This window comes from Meriones unguiculatus, chromosome 12 (assembly GCF_030254825.1).
Source record: "Meriones unguiculatus strain TT.TT164.6M chromosome 12, Bangor_MerUng_6.1, whole genome shotgun sequence".
Taxonomy (NCBI): Eukaryota; Metazoa; Chordata; class Mammalia; order Rodentia; family Muridae; genus Meriones; species Meriones unguiculatus.
Window position 1 is genome coordinate 86,397,846 of NC_083360.1, and position 17,455 is coordinate 86,415,300.

A 17,455-nucleotide genomic window follows, 5' to 3' on the forward strand; every position below is an offset into this window, starting at 1 on the left:
TGGCTGTTAATGCAAATCTCTCTGAGACTGTACAGATGCGAGCGAGAAGCCCTGTGCTAGACAAATTCTAGGAAGCAAACTGGGAAGCAAAACGGACAGGCATGATGTCAGGGATTTCGGGCTCAGGGTCAGAAAAAGTCTCTAATAGCCAAAATGTGATCATAACGATCAAAATATACAGCAATAAAGCTGTTTAAATGCAAATGTGATGTTGGTAGCTCATAGAAACGGAATATTTCTTTCTTTTTTAAAAAAAGATTCATTTATACATATGAGCACTCTATTTGCAGATATGCCTGCGTGACAGAAGAGGGCATCAGATCCCATTGTAGGTGATTGTCAGCCACCAGGTGGTTGCTGGGAATTGAACCCAGGACCTCTGGAAGAGCAGACAGTGCTCTTAAGTGCTGAGCCATCTCTTCAGCCCCAACAGAGCATTTCTTTTGTGTTAAGTAACCATACGGCGTGGAAACGTGTGCAAGAGCAGATTCGTCAACAGTGGTCGCCATCGGAGGGTGAGTTCTGTCTCTACCACATGCTAGCTGTGTGACCTGGGCCAAGTTGCTTGGCCTCTCTGAGCTTCTGTTTTATCACCTCAAAAGTGAGGATTAAAAAACAAAAATCCCCTCCCCTGGGTTAGTGTGAGGATAAAGTTTACACAGGTAAAGCATGCTAAGTAGAACCTGACATAAGTGCAGCGTAGAAGCGTTAGTCGTTTTAGCTAACCCTCAGGACAATCTCACAGCAGTCCTGTTTAGCAGGCGTGTAAACTGTAATGTTATGGGACAAATTAAATAATGACGATTAGGCATGCAACAGATCTATGTGAAAGTGGTTTATTAGGTGGATATGAAGAGAGGGAGAGAAGGGGGAAGCAGGACATAATAGAGGAAAAGAGAGGGGGAGAAGAGAGAGGGAAAGAGAAAGAAGGGGGCGCTCCGATAGAGAAAGGGGAGAAGGCCAAGAGAGAAGAGGCCAGGAGCAACAGAGACCAAGAGAGACCACATGTTGGTCCCTTTAAGGGGCAAGGTAACCATGCCTTCCAGGTATGGCCACCTGGCCAGGGACCCATGATGACATCATAAGTTGCCAGGCAACCCAGAAGCAGGTTTGGTTCCAAAATCCTAACATAAACTGAGTCCTGGGAGAGGTAAGCGGGTTGTTGATCACAGCACTGTTAAGTAGTGGAGCCAAAGGTTCTGTCCTGAAAGTTAGGTCAGATTTGAGGCCCATCATCCTAGAATTTCAAAGTAGCTGTCAAACCATTGTTTCTAAGCCCCCGGGAAATAAGTATCTGGTACATTCCTCGGGCCTTCGGAATCAGTCCCATTAGCTCCCTCCTTCCCTGCAGGCGCACACCAAACTCTCTGACCTCTGACCTCAGCTTTGTATGCCGATCCCAGCCGCTCCCATCTGCGCGGCATTCCAGGGTTCCCTCACCGGTTTGTGGCCGCCTGTCTGGCTCACAGCCCAGTGTGCCATGCTGCAGACGGATCCCAGGCAGCCGGGGCTGGCTGCCCCCAGGAACCCCACGGGAGGGGCTGTGCAGTCTAAACACCGGCAACTCAGGGGCTGTTGCTGTCTGGAGTCAGGGGCAAGGCGGCGGGGCCCGCTCTCTGTCCCACGGGAGGGCGCCCCCGAAGGCTGCCCACGGTGCCCTCGGAACCTCTGCGGCCCTTCAGAACTCCCGAGGGCTGGCTCCCACAGTCTGCGTCGGCCACGCGGTCTTTCGCCAGATTCCCGGCAGGGCGTCTGTGCAGAGTTACTGTGGAGAGTACAGAGTACAGGGCTGGGTTTGTGGCTCGGCTGGTAGATTGCTTGTCAGGTGTGCGTGAGGCCAGGTGTGATGCTGCCCCGAATTCTGTCCTCAGCACATGTGCGTATGTCTCAGTCCAAGTGTGTGTGTGTGTGTGTGTGTGTGTGTGTGTGGCGCGGGGGAGGGGGGGGCAAAGGCTAGAGGATCAGGAGTTCAAGGCTAGCCTGGGCTACATAAAAACCCTGTTTCAAAATTGTAAACAAAGCAAAAATCTAAAGACACAAAACAAACTGCCTGTGTTTAATTAATTGATCAATTATTACTTTGGTTTGTTTGCTTTTGTTTCTCTGTGTAGCCCTGACTATCCTATAACTCGCTCTATAGACCAGGCTGGCCTTGAGCTCAACAGAGATCTGCCTGCTTTTGCCTCCCATGTTCCGGGAATAAAGGTGTATACCACCACGGCCTGGTGCTTCTAGTGTTTAATACACTTGAAGATTACTCTTCAGCTGCTACTGGAGACCAAACCCAGCTCAAGCAACCTGACAGCCAGGGCCGTGGCCACAATACCTAGTCTTGATTTTTTTTGAGACAGGGTTTCTCTGTGTAGCCTTGGCTGTTTCTGGACTCACTTTATAGACCAGGCTGGCCTTGAACTCACAGAGATCCACCTGCCTCTGCCTCCCGAGTGCTGGGATTAAAGGCGTGTGACACCGCACCTGGCCTGTCTTTTTAATCCTCACAGCAGTTCTGTGAGATAGGTACAGTTTTTGTTGAGCTTACAGAACTTCAATTTTATCTGTTATCAAAAGGCTAGAGAGAGATGGAAGTAGAAAAATGGAGTTTATACTAAATACATGGTGTACACCCAGCATCAGCTCGGGGTTAGTGTGTCAAAACAGAGGTAGGACCGTCCCTTCCGGGAGTCGCAGTGGCTACTTCACGCGCGTGTGTGAAGTGGTGGTTCCAGTGGCATTGCCCTTGAGCGAGTCTCCATCAAAGGATCTGCACGGGCGGGGAGGAAAAGGCCACGTCTGCTTACAGACAGTGCTGTGCTTTACCTCGTGGGTGAACCGTGAGAGGCTTCTCAGACGGAAGTAACTTGGAGCTGCGTGTGGTGGTGCACGTTTGCAGGACAGCGTCTGGGAGGTAGAGGCAGAAGAATCGGGTTTGACGAAATTGAGGCTAGCCTGGGCTACATGAAAACTTGTCTCAAAACCCAAACAGATGCAAAAGCAGGGGGGAAAAAACCTCAAGAATAATCTTGATTAATCACAACTTATCGCAAATGAAGCAGTCTTGTTATGACTGTGTCACCCCTGACCTTCCACAGGGGATGGAATGGAGAACCTTGAGTGTGTTAAACCTCAAGACCTCTGAGCTATCCTCCCGGTTTATAGGAGCTTTTAGAAACAGTGGGGGTGGGGTCTCTGGAGAGATGGCTCAGCAGTTGAGAACACTCGATGTTCTTCCAGAGGACCTGGGTTCGACTTCCAACACTTAATGGCCGCTCCAATCCCGGGGTACCTGACACCCTCTTCTGGCCTCCCTGGACATCAGACACGGAGGCCATGCACAGACATGCATGCAGGCAAAAAGCTGTACATATTAAATAAAAACACTTCAAGATTATCGTGTAATGTTCCTTACGGCATGCGTGTGGAGACCAGAGGCCTTGTGGGAGTCAGTCCTCTCCTTCTGCCACATAGGTCCTGGAAGGGAAATCAGGGCATTAGGCCTGGCAGCACCTCTACCTGACAAGCCATCTCAGTGGCCCACACATAAGCTTTAACTCAAAAATGAGACCAGTCAGGGCTGGAGAGACGGCTCAGAGGTGAAAAGCACTGGCCAGTCTCACAGAGGACCAGGGTTCAACTCCCAGCGCCCACATGGCAGCCAACAACTGTCTGTAACTCCAATTCCAAGAAATCTGATGCCCTCACACAGACATTCGTTCAGGAAAAAACACCAATGTACATAAAATAAGTAATAAACGAGTGAGTGAATGATTAAATAAATAAGTTATATGTAAAAAGAAACTGCTCTTCTCAGTTTGCCTAGAATTCAGACTGCACTCAGACCAAGAGAGTTCCAGGCAAAAGCAGAGTCTTAGGCCGCTTGGCCCCAGGGAAGGCATCTGGGTGTGTGGGAGGCTCTGCTCAGACCCGTCCTTCGTCACCCTTCAGGCGTTCAGAAGGGAATCTCGTCTGTCTGCATACTGAGACTGGCCATGCGTCTTCTGAGGGATAAGTGGTTCGCTTTTAATCTTGTGAACACTGTGACCCGTGTGAGTGACGCGTTTCCCCCTTTACCTTGGTTGCTAGGGTCTCGAGAGCTAACTACACGACAGGACACAAACTTAGCCGTGAAGGTCGCAGTGGTCTGTGCTGACGTCATTCCAGGCTCCGCTTTGTTCCTGCCTTGTTTTCCTTCAGTCTCCTCCTGACCTGCCTTCAACCTGATGAGGTTGATTTATTTTAAATGTCCTCTGGATCAAGGCAGGGTAAAATTAAAGCACTCTTATAAGGATGCTGCCAAGAATCACTGAATATGAAGTGGTATATAGAATTTACACGTCTGTCTCTCTCCCGGGAGGAGGGACTGGGAATTCTATCAGGTTCAATGTTTTCTTTAAGGAGGTCTACATTCCCCCAAATGTTAAAGTCATCGATCTCAGGAGTGAAGGGAAGGATCAATGACTGCAGTGGAGTTTTAGTTGTCTTGCTGGCTGGGGGCGTGGAGCATGGGTGGGGCAGGAGGCCCTTTAAGTGGAACGGCAAAGTGAGAGCGTGTGTGGCTCCGGAGCACAGCGTGTCAGAATGTTAGCGTGTTCTGCACTGGAACTAAGTCCCTGAGAAACCTTCTTCCAGATGTCCTGGCACCCAACTTGCTGAGCTACATTGTCAAGGATTCCGCGTGACTCTCCAACATGCCCCGGCCCAGTGCCCTGGAAGGGCTCCTCAAAGAAGGGACCTCTGCAGCTGAGGCTCTCGCTCAGTTGGCAGAGGGCCTGCCTAGCACGCATGGAGCCGTGGGTTCACTCCCCAGCGCCCCATAAAACTGAGATGGTGGCACATGACTCACCCCTGGGGAGGTGGAGGCAGGAAGATCACAAGTTCACGGTCACACCTGTCTACGTGGTGAGTTTAAGATTGGCCTAGGATATATGTAACTCGGAAGAGGAGGGGGCAGAGGAGGAGGCAGCTCCAACTTACGGTTGGAAGCGTTCACTGACGCACCCTCCCTCTCACTTTCTGACTCTGTGTGCGCTCCTTGGAGGTGTTTCAGGTGTCTGGCCTGAAACACTTGAGGGCTTTGTGTACTTCCGTGACTCTGGTGCCTTCACAGCACAGGCTAACTCTGTGTCGCTCTTGGGTAACCTCCATTGCTGGCAGGGGCACAGGGAACCCTCGGGGGCCGGGACAGCTTCTATGCAAGTCGGGACCCTTGAGTCTGGTCAGAAGCAGGGCACTTAGCCAGAGTTGTTTGGGGATGACGAGCGATTCATGGCCAGAGGAACCTGGTCTGAAGCCAAATCCTGGAGCCGGGTAGGAAGAAGCCCATGTCCCTCAGCCTGGCTTCAGGGGAGCAGAGAGAGGAGGAGCTGAGGTGAGGGCTGGCTTCCTGGGTTTGTTCTCTTCTTTTCTTGATCTACTCTTTCAGGAAGCTCCCGTCCACTCCCGGGACTTAACAGGTTGGATTGGAGAGGACAGAGACACATGTCGGAAGAGCCAGTGTGGCCAACGCCATGACACAGAAGCTGTGGGGCTTCTGGGAGGCCAGAGGAGAACCCTGCCTAGCGTGGGAATATCCAGAGTCTCATGGCAGAGCAGTGTCCGAGCCGCCTCTGGAAGGGCTGGGGACAGGGCAAAAGCACATGCAAATTTCCAGGCGCAGAGGTGTGGGGCTCAGGTCAAGGTGCTCACAGTCACAGACTGGCCAGTTTCCTAGGCCGTGCATGTTTGGTCTACTCGGGTCTTTACCTCTAGGCTTCCTTCCCCAGCGATTCCAATAACCTCACAAATTCAAGTCTGTGGCGATCAACTCCAACCAGGAGGGGACAACTGACTCTTAGCACATGCAGACATTCCCTGATTTTGAGAGGGACAGAGTTTTCCAGGGGGGCAAAGCGCCCCTTTCTAGGCGCTCTGCTGTCCTTTCCTCTCACTCGAGCCGGCACCGCAGCCAGCTCCTGTACCAACATCTGGATAGATAATTTACTCCTCTGATGCTCATGTCGGTCCCTTGGCTTTAAGATGAACTCCATCACGGTGAGGTGAGGCAGGAGATCTGCACTCAAGCCTGAGCGCTTTCGTGTGGGCTCCACCAGTGGTGCCTGGTGACGAAGCGCACCCCTCACTTCCCTCTCAGGAACTCAGCTTTCCTGCCCAAGGACCAGGGGACAGGGTGCAAACCGGGCCCAGGCCTCTCTCTGCCTGCCTTGATGCTCTGTGTGACACCTGCATGTCCTGTGTTCAGCCTGTGGCGCTGAGGGGCTGGACACGAGAGTGGACTCTGAAAACAAGAGCCCTGGGTAGGATTCTGGCTCTGAGGGCCCCTGCGGACTTGCCACAGTCATGAAAACTCTCTGAGCCCCACACTGAGATCCTGTGACGCTCCAGGGAGCAAAAGGCAACTCAGTGATGGCGATGAAGAGGCGCAATGGTGATGATGGAAACCATGGACCCTTCCATAGGAATCTCCTGGGACCACACACAACTGTGACTGTGGCCAGGGAGACAGAAGCCATCTCTGGAGTCCCAGAGAATGCAAGTGGGTCTTTAAAAACCTTCGACAAGCAACCCCCCACCTAGCAAGAGCTATTGCCAGGGGGGAAGAGAATCAGCTCTTACCCATTTCAGAGCTTATGGGGCACCCTCTATTTCTGTGACAGCAAATAAGATTTTCACGGCCTCGGTCTTTCCATCTGTAGAATGGACTATCACCTGATTCAAGACCTTTGACTGTTAGGGTGGACAGAAAGTTTGGGATCACCCCACATCCAACTCATTTTCCTTTTTGGAGGAATCAATGACTCTATCCTCTGACTCTGTGTGGGCCTGGATTTGGCCAGGTTCATGCCCCAGCGGGACTTTGAGTCTGGAGGGAATTAAGCAGCAGGTGAGGACAGCCAGAGGTGTCTGGAGTGGACAAGAGCATCAGTGACCTGCCTGGGGCCAATGATAGACATCTTGGTGGAACATTGTATTTAGCCATCTTCCTTCCTCCATTCCTTCCCTTTCATCTTGCTTCTGTTTTTGGGACAGCTTCCCCTCAAACTCTACCTGTAGCCAAAGGTGACCTTGAACTCCTGATCCTCCTGCCTCCACCTCAAGTGCTAGGTGTCTAACTGATTACTTAGACATCCCTTTCTATCACAAAATGTTACTGTTGGACACTGCACAGTTGAGCTGTTTGTTTGTAACTGTCAACCACCACCCTGAGCCTAGGGTGGGAATGTGCTTTAGATCAGTCAGGATTTTCTAAGGAAGCACACCGATAGGATTAATACGGATTTATACAAATAGAAGTAACGGTTGTCTCATACCCGAAAAATACGGATTTATACAAATAGAAGTAACGGTTGTCTCATACCTGAAAGGCTGGTTTGTTGCTCAACCCAGGAGTCCTCCACAGTCCCAGCCTGGCTCCGAAACCTTGTAGATTGCTGGAGAGCGCCGGTCCATGGTCTGTGGTGGAAACCTGGAAATGCTGGTTCTAACATCAGCGAATGAATCGTTGTCATCATCGCCTTCATCGTCATCACCACGGGCAGCAGTGGTAACAGGTTAAATCAACCCCAGCCAAGAGGGAAGGCCAATGGAGCAAAGGGGAATGAGCTTCCCTTTGCCAGCCCCCCTATCTATCCAAGACGCCACATTTGGGGTGGCAGTTAAAGCAGTCAGGGCAGGTCCTCAGGTGAGGCCCCTGCCCCAGTGATTCTCAAATGTGGCAGCTTGAGACTACAGCCAACCATCCCACTCAAACACCAAGGTGAGGCGCTGGCCCAAGGAAACCGTGCAAACTGTGTGAGCTGGGCCCCACGTGGTGGCTGAGTAGCACACGGCTAGTCCTGGCGGTATCCACGACTCCCAGGAACCTGTGGTGAAGCGGTTCCCGTCAGAACACACGGATACCTGCTGTGGAACGCAGCCCTCCCCGAATCCTTGGGAAGCCCTTCCCAAGGGAGGATGTGGCTGAGTTGGTGTTGCCTCGAAGGAGGAGGAGGAGGAGGAGGCCATCAGAACACCTCCTGAGATTCCGCCTGAGACTCCTCCACAGGCCTCTCCACCTGTTTGTGATTCCACCCCATCTGCACTGGGGCTCCCAAAGTGCCATAATATAGAGTGTGGAAAATTAACCGAAGGCAGAGACTCCACGCTGAGGTGAGACCTTTAAGTGACGTGATTGTGCAGGGGTCTCCCAGGCTTCTCAAAGTGGGCCCAGGAACCATGAGTTCCCTGAGCAGGGCTCATTCCTGTGAGCCTATGTGAGACAAGCTGACACTGTTTACATCTCCCCAGGGGCAGCCACACAACCAGGTTCATTCAAACCTGGGGTGAGTCAGCAGCTTCCTCCCCTGAGGCTATGAGGGAGAGAACTCCAAGTACCAGACAGAACCTGCAGAGAGAGAGAGAGGGAGGGAGGGAGAGAGGGAGAGAGAGAGGAATGCTCCTGCAGCCACCAGGCTGTCGGGGAGCGGGGAGTGTAGAGTGACAGAAAAGGTGCTCAGGACTTGTGAGGCTGGCAGGGGTGGCAAGGGGTCAGGTGGGTTCCTGAGGGAAGGAGGGAGGTTAATTCCAGAAACATTGACAAAGTGGAGTAACTGGAATTAATGGAAGAAAGATACGCCATGAGTATGGATAGTGCAGAAAACGAAGCCCCGAAGGAGGCTGGCTGAGGACAGGGAGAGCCGCAGGCTGTAGCTCCATGGGCGAGCCCGGGGGATGGACAGCTGCCTGTCCCTCGTGGCCTAGGGCCCTTCTGACCTTCGTCCCCACCCTGCGCTGGACTCCAGCCTTGGACTTCCCAGATGGACAGAGTAAGAACAGCAGACCCAGTGGATTCTTGGATTAGAATCGGGCTCCCCAGGCCGGACATGGACTTTCCCCCTTACTTATGTTAGTGATAGACTGTTTCAAGTCAGTGTGACAAGGGGTCAGCGGAGAAGGGCTGAGGTTTGTTATTTATTTTTATTTCATGTGTGTGTGCATGGGTGTACCAAGTGTGTGCAGAAACCCAAGGAGGACAGAAGATGCTTCAGAGCCTCTAGAACTGGTGGTCCTAGTCACAGGTGGCTACGAGCCACCACGTGGGTACTGGAAACGGAACCCCCAGGGGGTCAGCGTGAACTGTAAGCACTCGGCACCTGAACTCTCTCTCTCCAGCCCCTGCTGTTCCTTGAATAACAACAAATGACATATGATGGGCACCTGAAGGTTTCCACAGCCCTTTCACATCTGCATGAGTGCAGGAGCGACACCTCCAAATTAGTGTGCAGAAGCCAAAAAACGGCCGGTGGGCTTGGAAAACAGCCTCGTACGACAGTCTCTCTCCCCCCACCCCCATAGGATTCGATACTCTTGTCTTCTGGAGTTCTAACTCTTGATACTTAGCTTTCAAATTCTCCCTCTGTGGTGGGTAATTTGGCGTGGTCACCAACGGTTTTTCTTAATTCCCTCTGGCATATTGCGAGGCTGGGAAACACGATCACCACTGTTGCCTGAACCCAGTCGGGGCTGGTACATTCTGAGGTGGCTTGTTGGCAGGTCTTTATCATCCGGCACTATTTTCAGTTCACAAAGGACTTGAAACAGCTAATCCAAGAATAGATGTGAAGTCGCTAAACCTAAGGATTGAACTTCATGTCATTTGTCGGAAAAAAAAAGAGAGAAATGAGCCGAGGTGGAGAAGAGGCCCAGCGCGACGCACTGGGAAGGAAGGCGGGAGCGTGTCCGAGCTGAGCTCGAGAAGGGCGGCAGGAGGGGCCGCGAGCAAATCGCCTAACGTCTGGGGCTCGGCTTTCACCGACCCCGAAGGGCGGAGGACACCTCCCGCCTGAGGAAAGTTCTGGATACTGTCAAGCCTGGAGGGAATCCGCAGCCGGGAGAGACGGCGAGGGGGGAGGGGCGCGGAGACGCAGGCAGCTTCGAGGGGCTTGAGGTCTCCATGGCAACGCGCCGGGGGCGGGGCGGGAGGCAGGGGCGGGGCCTGGAAGGCGGCTGCACAAAGGATGCTCTCCGGCGAGGGAGGCGCCTGGAGGTAGGGCGCTCGCCGCACCGCGCGCCCGCCGAGCGGGGCCCCGAACCCGAGAAGGAAGAAATCCTGTCGCCCTCCGGACTGTAGTGCCACCGTCCGTGCACGCTGCCAGCCCTTCCCAGAGGGTCGAGGGGTCTCTCGAGGGCAGGAATGAAAACGATGTCATTTCTTTGTTCCCAGAACTCAGGGCACACAGATTTGAAAGTGTGCTGGCAGTGGTGGTCCGGGGCGGGCTCCGTCGTTAACACACGAAGTCAGAGCCAATGCTCGCACCTCTAATCCCAGAAACAGGAGGATGTTCACTTTGAGGGCAGTGTGGGCTACTCAGACCCTGGTTCACAAAGGCTTTGCTCCGTGTGAGGCCGTCCCGTACGGTGACCATGGTCCACCAAGGTCAAATCCACCCAGACGTCCTCCTCAAAGGATTCCGGGAGACTTCTTATCTCTGGCGCCAGAATCTGCGCTCTAATGGCCCTCACCCCACAGGCTACACTTACCTGACAGCTCTGACTCCTTTTTTAGGGGTTTCCCGGGTCAGACTTAACCCTTCATTCTAGTGAGTCCCTATGGATAGGGGCCATTCCAAGCAGGGTCACGGCATGTGCCCAGGCAACGTCGGCTGGGGTGGTGTGGGAGGGTGGCAAGCCGTGCCAGGAGTCCTGGGAGTGCCCCACAGGAGCTGGGCATGTGGCCGTCCTAGACACTGGGCTACAGCCTGGCTTCAGTCTCCCCTGAGCACAGGGTGGAGAGTGTAGCAGTCTCTTCAGAGAGGCGCTGTCTGGGGCCCGAGTCATTTTTCTCTGCTTGTAAGCCATTGCTGTCCTACGACTTCCGGGGCAGGAATTCGGTAGGTCCCCCAAAGCTGAGAGCCTTGCAGGTTTCTATGCTGCGAAATTCAGGAGAGCAAGTTTGTGAATCGCTGTTCTTTGTCTCCCCAACCTCTTTCCTTCCCACACTTTTTTGTTTGTTTTCAAGACAGGGTTTCTCTGTGTGGCCTTGGGTGTTTGTAGACCAGGGTGGCTTTGAACTCACAGAGATCTGCCTGCGCCTGCCTCTGCCTCTCTGAGTGCTGGGATCACAGGCGTGGGCCACCGTGCCCGGCTAAATCTCATCCTCTTGACAGGGCAGAGGAAGGCTCTGGGACCCGCTTCTAAGCCCCAGCTTCATCTCTTGCCGCTGCTCACCTGTTACCTGGAGAAAGCTGTTTGCAACCACCTTTCTCCTCTCTTCATCCATGGTTCTTCCTGCGTGATGTCCCCCTTGCCTTGTACGCCGCTCAACCAGCACCACAAAACTCCTGTCGTCTGTCAGTATACATATTAGTACATTCAGCACTTGGTTCAGACACCATTTCCTGCCTGAAGTCCCTAGCCAGATTAGCCAGCTCCCACAGGCACCTATAACATGCCTATAGCACACCAAGAGGTATGAGCTGCTGCTGCTGTTTTTTTTTTTTTTTAAGTTTTATGTGTGTAGTTGTTTTGCCTTCATATGTACCTGTGTACCACATATGTGTGCATGTCCTGCTGGAAGAGGTCACTGGATTCCCTGGGACTGGGGTTATAGACAGCTGTGAGCCACGATGTGGGTGCTGGGATTTGAACCTGTGCCCTCTGGAACAGCAGCCGGTACTTTTAATGGACAAGCCATCTCTCCAGCCTTGCTACCATTCCCACCTCCACCCCCACCCCCACCCCCAGACAAGATTTCTCTGTGTAGTCTTGGCTGTCCTGGACTCGCTTTGTAGGCCAGGCTGGCCTTGAACTCACAGAGATCCCCTTGCCCCTGCCTCCTCCAGTGGTGGGATTACAGCGGGAGCCATCAGGACTGGCACTGCCGTCTTCTTAAAGACCCACTGAGGCAGGATGCGATAAAGGGGAGTGACGGATTCTAACATTTCTAAGTTTCAAGGTTCTCTAAATGTGGGCTGAAGATGCAGTCTAAGCCCCGCCCCTTCGTAAACAGCCCACTCCCCAGCTAGCCACCCCCGCCCTGTGTCCTCTGAGTGTTCTCGGGGAGTCACACACGCACATGTTCTGAACATAACCTGGAAAGCAATTTACAAGAAATGATTGCTGGTCGATGTGCGCGCGGCGGCCCCAGTGAGCTCACACTGTTTGTGCCTGCGCGGCAGCTCGCAGGGTCCCCCCGCCCGGCCCTGCGCCCCTGGGGGAGGGGATCCTGTGTCACAGGGTGGGCAGTTCGTTTCTAAAGCTGGACTCTGAGCAGCCGACCCCAGTGAAAACCTGCCGGGAGTGTGTGTGTGTGTGTGGGGGGGGGATTCGAACCAGAGACGCTGAAGCTGAGGTGGGGGTGGCACCTCCATGCAACCCCTCGTGCTGTTCCGCCCGTGTCCCCCCCCTTGCGCATGGGGTCCCGGGAACGGCTCCCCCCAGGTTCTTGGGCCCTGCTCTGTGTGTGGCCTCTGACCTCTGTGACCAGAGCCCACAAAGCTCGCCTTTGTTCTTCAGGGCCGCTCGTGCTGCGGGGGAGGTCCCGGGGTAGCAGCCGCCCAGCAGCAGCAGCTGGAACTTGTTAAAAATGCAAATCTGGGGACCCACTGCAGCCTGCTGGCCTCGGCGGGCGGGAGCTGCGAACGCCTTTGTTTGTTTACAGGCCTTCACGCCGCCGGGCCGCTGGCGGCTGCGCTTGCAGACGCACAAACGCCAGGCTTGCCCGGGAGACCGAGAGTCCCGGTCTCCACACAGAGCGCCAGAGAGAGTAGGAGGTGCCGCTTGCCCGTCGTGCGGGAGGCCCTGGGTTCCACCCTCGGCGCCAAGACCGAGCCAAAAGCCATGACTGATTGCGAAGCCAGCAGACACTTGAGAACGGCTGCCCCAGCCCCTGCCCCTGCCCTCTTAGGATCTGTCTCTCCCTCCCGGGGACCAGCCAGCCAGGCTTTAGCAGAGAATACTCAGGGGTGGGGGGAGATGAGCTTCACTGATGAGGTTATCAGGGACAGAAGAAGCCGGTCCTGTAAATAATGTCACAACCCAGTGTCGGTGGCTAAATTGGATTGTCGTCCACCCTGTCCACCTACAACCCCCGCCCCCGCTCTGGTGTTCTCTGGAATTACGTGCAGTTCCCTGGCCGCGCTGGGCTCCTGAACAGGCTGTACTCTTGTCTATCTCCTCTGACTCCCTCTGACCTGGAGCTGAGCCATCAGAGATGAGTCATCTCTCTGCCTCCTGCAGCATGGCACCGCCAGAAGGCCCATCGCCTTTTCCGGGTGTCTACCTCAGATTCCATCCGAGCCCCTGACAGCAGGACTGTCCTCTGTCGAAAGCGATTCCGCAGGTCCCAGCTTGCTATAGACACCGTGGAGTATAATGCTTAGTGCACAGAGGTTAGATTCAGTGTGCTGAAAATACCCACCCACTGCCACCCCATCCCCCACCCCTGAGAAAAAGAACATCTCCTGACTCCCAGGCTTGGGGCCTTCGCCCGTCATCACGTGCCTTTGGCTGGCTGGATCCTTACACAGATGTCTAAGAACGAGCATCTTAGTGTTGCCAAAACCAGGTTAGGTCCTGCTCCGAGCAGCATCCGGTGGCTTCAGGGTCTCCCTGATAACCTTTGCACTCCCAGGCAAAGCAGAAAAGTCTCTGTCACGGTCAGGAGGTCGGGGTGGCAGTGGGCTTTCTGTTCACTGGTTCCTCGGCTATCAACTTAGTAATAAAAGCAAAACGTTACGGAAAAATTAATAACAGTAATATAATAGTTAACTTAGGACGCTTTCCCCTTTTCCAACATTTAGTGGTTTTTTGTTTTTTGGGTTTTTTTTTTTTTTTTTTTTTGGAGTGTCTTTCCCTCTGCCTGAGGAACTAGCTATTACTATTCTTGCTTATGAGAGAAACTGAGGCGCTGGTGACATAGTGTCAGAAGCCAGCTCTGATACACAACAGGTAAACTGAGGTGGGGCGTGGAGTTGGAGGCTGATCACTCAGCGGACCTTTCTCTGAGGGAACAAAACTTGACTGTCTGGGGCCAGTGAAAAACTCCCTGGGCCGGGGGGAACCACACACGCAGTGGATAAAGCAACCTCCAACAACTTTATTTTTTCTTCCATGGCTTTTATATCCCAGCAAAATCATAATGTCCTTACACTCTTTTTTTTCTTTTTAATTTTCTTTCTGTCTTACTTTCTTTTTGTTTCTCAAGACAGGGTTTCTCGGTGTAGCCTTGGCTGTCCTGGTCTCTCTTTGTAGACCAGGCCGCCCTGGAACTCACAGAGATCCACCTGCCTCTGTCTAGCTCATTCGATTTTTCTTTAAATGAATGATTACAATGAATATATGTTTTAAAAACAAAAACCCCAAAAGAATGTTTTACAATACCCTCACATGATCAGATGTTTTAACGTATTATGGGAGAAAAACTAATTATTCCCAAGAACTCACATACATTTGTAACTAAGCAACTTGTTATTGATTAACAAAGTATAAGTGAGCAAGATAATTTTCTCTTAACTGGCAGTCTGCAATTTGTGGTTACAAGGAAAGGATCAATTATTTTATTATATAATCTTAACAGTAATCTTGTAAAATCTTAAAAGAATCACAAACCTGAGCTTTTAGATAAAAACAATCAGTCATTTCTACTTTAAATCCTCAGGCTGCATATCTACTCATTTACAATTTTTTTATTAAATCGCATCAGGGAGCTGAGGACAAAAATAGGTGCCAGGACTTGATCATCACTTTGATCACCAGCCCAGTATAGCAGGAAAGGTGCATCAGCTGTTACCTGGCAGGCTGCAATTGCTCTTGTTCCCTGACCTCAAAAACCCCCTAGCTCAGCTGGGTTCCGTGGCGCACACCTGCAATCCCAGCAGTCAGGGAGGCTGAGGCAGGTGGATCTCTGTGAGTTCGAGGCCAGCCTGGTCTACAAAGCGAGTCCAGGACAGCCAAGGCTACGCAGAGAAACCCTGTTTTGAAAAACCAAAACAAAACCAAACCCAACCCAACCCAAAACAAACAAAAATCCCTAGCTCAACTATTAAGATTGTGCCTTCTGAACTTCAAATTGTTCCTTAAGATTTTCTACATCAAAGCCACTAACAAAAACATCCCAACCTAACTTTACTCACAGTCTACACCCCAAATTCTTTCTAAGGATGGTTGATGTTACCAACAATCCACGAGTCATTAATCTGCTCCAGCAGCAATGCTTGACAGAGATCAAGCTCTATTATTGTGAGTGCCAATAACAGTGCCCAGCGAGGGGCTGGAAGCCCCTTAGAGTTTCCATACAGCTCCTAGGTGTATGAGGGATGTGATGACCACAAGGGCAGCAAACAGAGAGATGCTCCCTAACACGTGGTCCTTGGGGCCCAGCCTGAGAACACTCATTGTGGTTGTGCTAACCGGTAGGCCCCACGCCATGAGTTCTAAAGCCATTTGTGGTTCCTCTCACACGGGCCCTGACAACCTAGCAAGCGGCAGAGTCAGGACTGTAACCAGACATTGGGCTCCATCATCACTGCCTAGAAAATGGCCATGTTACATTAAAGCATATCCTATTGGAATTTGTCTTACACATGCGAATCTCTCTTAAAGGTTTATTTGTATTTATGGGTATGTACGTACAGGCACCTGAGGAGGCCAGAAGAGGGTGTTGTCAGATCCTCTGGTGTTACAGGCTGGATGTGAATACTGGGAGTGGAACTCAGGACCTCTGAAAAAGCAGGAAGTACTCCTAACTGTTGAGACATTTCTTTAGGTCTATTTTGTTATGGTTGTTTTGTTTTTGGAATAGAGTCTTGACATAGCTCCGGCTGTCCTGGAACTCACTATGTACACCAGGCTGTCCTCGAACTCACAGTAATCTGCCTGCCTCTGCCTCCCAACTGCTGGTGGAAGCCATTAGATTTATTCATTTCATTTTGTGTGTGAATATTTTGCCTGCATGTTATGTGTGTGGACCACATGTGTGCTTGGTGTCTGCAGAGATCAGAAGAGGGCATCAGGTCCTGTGGACCTGGAGTTACAGTGGTTCTGACCCGTCATTTAGGTGCTAAGACTTAAACCCAGGTCCTTTGAAGAACAGCAAGTGCTCTTAACCCCTGCATCTTCTCTCCAGCCCCTATTTGTTTAAGACAGGGTCTCACTTTGTAGCCCTTGCTATGTAAATCAAGATGACCTTGAATTCCCATAGATCTGCCTGCCTCTCTTTTAAATGGTAGTTATACATACGTGTGTGTCTGTGTCTGTGTGCAGATTTGCGCATGTAAGTGCAGTGCCAAAGGAGGCCAGAAGAGGGTGTTGCATCTAAGGAGCTGGAGCTGCAGACAATTGTGAGCTTCTTGGTGTTCGTGCTGGGAAACAAGCACAGTCCCTTTGCAAGAGCAGCACAGGACCTCCTGAGCCTTTTCTCCAGCCTCCTCGTCTGGAGTATTAAAGTCCTGGACCTGGTAGGCTCCCCATACATTTAATCCCAGCACAGAGACAGGTGAATCTCTGTGAGTTCAAGGCCAGCCTGCTGCACATTGCAAGTTCTGACGCAGCCCTCAGGTGTCATTCTTGCTTTTTTTTTTTTTTTTTAAGACATTAATAACGCAAAGTGTTTTTCTTTTAATGCTGTGTTCCTGCAGAGCCCTTGGAAACCGGAAGAGGGTGTGGACTCCCCTGAAGCTGGAGTTACAGGAGCTGTATGCCACCCCAGGCAGGTGTTAGGAAGCAAATCAAACTTGGGTTTTCTGGAAGAACAGCCAGAACCGTTAACCTTGCACATCACTGCAGCCCCTTATTTGAGAGAGTCTCACTCTTGGCCTGGACCTGGACCTCAGCAGGAGAGGCTGGCCAGCAAGCCCCTGGACACCTGTGTGTGCTTCCCTGGCACTGGATTACAGGCAGCGCCACCTGACTTTTTGAGTGGGTTCTGGAGTTGATTTAGCTCCTCACTCTTGCACAGCGCGTGCTTTAGCAACTTTCCGTGCTCCCACTGAACTTTTTTTTTTTCTTTTTTCGCTTGTTTGAGACAGGGTCTCATGAAGTTGTCTCATCTGGCTTCGAACTTGTGACCTCCCCTACCCACCCACGCAGCCTGAGCATCCCAAGTGTCTTGGACGATGGGTCTGCACCACCTGGCTCAGCTTAAATGGGTCACTTTATTAAACACAATAACTAGCAAGAAAGCAGGGGCACAGGGAAATGTGGCCATCAGGGCCTCTTGGGCTGAGTGGCTCAGTCCACCTGTGGGATGTTGGCATACCTTTAAAAAACACTCTTTCATTTATGTCTCTTATAGTTTTTCTCCCAACTCCACCCCAATCCCTCCCAACACTCCAATACCAGGTAGGAGAGAGAAAGGGTTAGCAGTTCTCTTAGCTGCTTCCTCCTGGCTAGGGTCATCAGGTTCCCTGGAGCCAGTCCAATCCTTGTCCCAGTAGATCACCATCTTCTTGTCTCACAGCAACCAGGAGCGGCAGGGGCAAGCAGC

General features: G+C 52.1%; 1 long non-coding RNA gene across 1 annotated transcript; it reads right to left on the reverse strand.

The window, feature by feature from the left end:
• Window positions 1-825: 825 nt before the first annotated feature.
• Window positions 826-12,706, reverse strand: LOC132646863 (uncharacterized). The gene is made up of 6 exons (XR_009585203.1): window positions 12,446-12,706; window positions 11,200-11,319; window positions 7,352-10,901; window positions 3,407-3,468; window positions 2,818-2,898; window positions 826-1,765 (listed from the first exon to the last, which is right to left on the reverse strand). It is a non-coding gene; the product is annotated as an uncharacterized LOC132646863 (long non-coding RNA).
• Between the last annotated feature and the right edge of the window lie 4,749 nt (window positions 12,707-17,455).